The following is a 3,655-nucleotide window of genomic DNA, read 5'->3' as shown; positions in this document are numbered from 1 at the left end:
TCAGTGATCACCAAATCAGGAAATGTTTTTTCTCCTGTACAGCGTTTGATATTCTTCACCAATAAACAGGTGTTGTTGCCGAGTATGTTTGGTACACGCCTGTAGTTCTAGTACTTAGGAGGCTGAGGCATAAGGATCACTGAGAGTTTGAGGCCAACTTGAACTGCATAGTAAAAAAAAAAAAAAGGAAAAAAAGGTATTGTTATGGCTTGTGAATAGATGACCCTCCCCCACAAAGCCTCATGCAGTCATAAGTGGAGCTTTTTCAGACATGGCTGGATCTACAGTGTGATGTTGGGATTGATTCATGGTACAATGCTAGGATCAAGGTCACTAGGATTAATGGGGTGAGTGCTACCTTCCATAAGTAGCCTGGATAAGATATGAGGGATAGCACCTGCCAGATGAGCATGAGGTCCTGCTTTCAATTCCCAATACAAAAAAAACCGCAAAAACTATATATATATATATATATATATATATATATATATATATACACACACACATATATGTATATGGAAAAAAAAGATATAAGGAATAGAAAGAGTTGTGCTTGTTGTTTTGCTACCTTCTGCTCACTATGAACTGTTCTTCTCTGTGATGCCTGTCTGCCATGCTCTCCTTCCTTGGAGCCAGCTGATTAAGGACTAAAAACTTCCACAAACTGTGAGCTAAATAAACCTTTCCCCCTTTAACTTTGGGTGCCAGGTATTTTGTCTCAGTAATGAGAAAAGTAACTAAAACAGGTGTGAATATATTTGGGGCGTGTTTTCATCTCTTTTTATGTGACAAAATCTGTTGGAGACAGCTTGGTTGTAGTGTTCTGATTCAGGAACAGTTTAGGGTACATTCTGCCCAGAGCAAGTATCATTCCCTGGAGTTTGGAAGTGGAGGCATCAACATAAACAAACATCGCAGACTGCCCAGAGCTGTCACCAGACTGACTTGAGCCTTGCAGATCCGGCTCTGAATGTTGTCCTTGGCCACAGCATTGATTGTACTGTGAGGGTACTGACCCGTGTTTAGAAGAGACACAATACCCACTTGTTAATTTTTCAGCCTGGGGAGATTCTGATTTAGTTGTGAGAGACTCATGGTTCTTTACTAGAGTTGCTTTCTTCTAGTTGATGACTGTTATGGATTAAGAACTGGTGGTCAATTTAATGCCAGCAGGATTACATCAGCATGGCACTGAGCAAAGTTGCTCCACCTGAGGAAAGTTGCCAGCACAAATAGGTGGAGAAGAAGGAAGGTGTTAAGGTATAATTGCATTGAGGCATTGTGGGTTCTAGAAGTTGCTGTTTGAGCTGTTGGTTCTCCTAGAGAAGCTCTGGTCCTCACATTGAGCATTGCTTCCTGGCTCTGGAGGGGAAGACGTGTGTCGCTTGGTCTCCAGGATGAACTCGTCACGCTGCTTCCTGGCAGGTACCCGACTGTGCTTGTCATTGTCAGAGCTCAGGGCCTCTGTGTCACTGAGGATGGCTGTCGTGCTTTCAGGACAGCCCTGGTCTTTGTTGTGAGTGTGACTTCTTGGCTCCAGCATAGAACCCTCAACCTACCAACACAGCTCCTTTACCCCGCTGGCATGGACTTTCTGGCTTCTGCCGCTGACCTTTGGGCCTTTCCAGCACAGATCCGTAAAAGAGACTGGCGTGAGTCCTTCTTGTGGGCTCTGGACCTCCAGTTGGACTCATGGGAGGCACTGTCCTGAGCTCTGGGTTTTCATCTGCACTCATGTGGGACATTGCCGTGGGACTTAGGTCCTTGACTAAATATTCTATGTTCTTGATGTTGCGGATAGATTTCCTGCATTTTCTTGTGTTAACTCCCGGTGACGATTATAAAAATATTATAAACTCCATGTACTGATTCTGATTGTTCTCTGCACAAGCCCTGACTACAACAATGGCATTTGGGGAAGTGGAGCTGTTGTAAAAGACAGTAGGAAGGATGGAATCAACAGCTGTGGCAAGCTGGGCGTCTTGGCACATGCATGTGATCCCAGTACTCTGGAGGCTGAGGCAGGAGGATCGTTGTGAGTTCAAGGTCATCCTGAAGTGAGAGAGAGAGAGAGAGAGAGAGAGAGAGAGAGAGAGAGAGAGAGAGAGAGAGAGGAAGGAGATTGGTGCAGTGGCTCACGCCTGTAATCTCAGCACTCAGGAAGCTGCGGCAAGAGGATCGAGACCAGCCTGGGCTACAAAATGAGCCCAAAGCCATCCCGAACTGTATTGCAAGACTCTGTCTCAAAAAGACAAAAAAAGGAAGAGAAAAAGAACTTAGACAAATGAGCCCAGCGGCTGTATTTCATCTCAGCCAGGGTTGGGTAAATGTGGTCACCTCTGAGTTTCTTGCCTTTCTCTAGTGTGGCCCCTGATTATCCCCATTCTTGGGCTCCCATTTCTCAAACAGGTGCAATTCAGTTGATTTGATTTCCAGCATGTACATTATAACCACATTTTGTTTTTTTCCTTTCTGAGATAATAACCAAGATACAGAGACAGTGGTGTGTGCATGAGTGTATGTGCGTGTGTATAGTGGTTAGACAGTAAACAAGAACTCTGATGAAGAAGAAACTTTAAAATTAGATTTGAATGTGAATACTTAGAATAAAACCCATTTAAAGAGAATATTTAGAATATTCACAACCCCTCTGCCCTCTCCCTGAATGAGGAAACATGTGAAGACTAAGTTGGAATGGAAAGAGACAGTGGTCTTAACCAGCTGGGATGCAACTGTCTGCCTTTTGCAAATTTAATAGAAATGTGTGGTTATGTGAAGACATAGCTAAGACTCCTTTCAGGGTCTTTAAGGTGTCCATGCAGTGAGGACCCCCTAGATAGGCTTCTCAGTGAATCCCTCTCTGCCAGGTTCCAGGGCCCCGCTCTGCGACATATCCGGCAGGTTCCTTCTGCAAGTCACCTCTTATATTTCCTTATGGATTTTGCTGGTTCTGTCTTAGAGACCAGCTGGACTTTCAAGCCTCCTTATATGAGTTTATGGAAGCCAAATGTATTAAATGAATAAATAATGAATATTATTAGAACTACATTTTATAAAAATATGCCCAAACTTCAAAACAATAAAATGAGGAGCTGATGGTAATATTAGAAGCATTGCAAGTTTGAGGCCACCCTAGGCAAGTTGAGACCTTGTCTCAAAATTTTAAAAAACTAAAAGGGCTGGGAATAAAGTTCAGAGCTGCCCACATTCATTCCCCAGTAACGACAGAGAGAGAGAAAAAATTAGTTCCACCTTCCTTTTTTTTTTGATAGTTCTACCTTCTTGATGGACGAGTGTCTGTGTGAATTATTGGGTTTCTTCTACAGAAATGTATATTGTCTTCCATTTGTTTAGTCATCTATTTATATCATTATGGACTCATGGATATTTATTTTAAAGTTATTCCAGCTTTGGCCATTGGGAGTTGTTAATCTACATTGTGTTTGTTTTATCAGGTTACCTTTTTTTGAGATGAAGTCTTCATTATGTTTCCCAGCTCTGATCTTGAACTCCTGAGCTCAAAGGATCTTCCTGCTTCAGCCTCTGAGTGCAAGGACTACTAGCACTTGCACTATGTATGGCTTAATTTATTGTCAAAAAGGTGAAGTTAAAAAAATTTTAGTCAATAATTTTGACATCTTGCTCTTTGGGCTCA

This window comes from Cavia porcellus, unplaced genomic scaffold (assembly GCF_034190915.1).
Source record: "Cavia porcellus strain 051 isolate PalLab524CR breed Dunkin Hartley unplaced genomic scaffold, mCavPor4.1 scaffold_3, whole genome shotgun sequence".
NCBI classification, from domain to species: domain Eukaryota; kingdom Metazoa; phylum Chordata; class Mammalia; order Rodentia; family Caviidae; genus Cavia; species Cavia porcellus.
Note: the sequence above shows the minus strand (reverse complement) of the source record.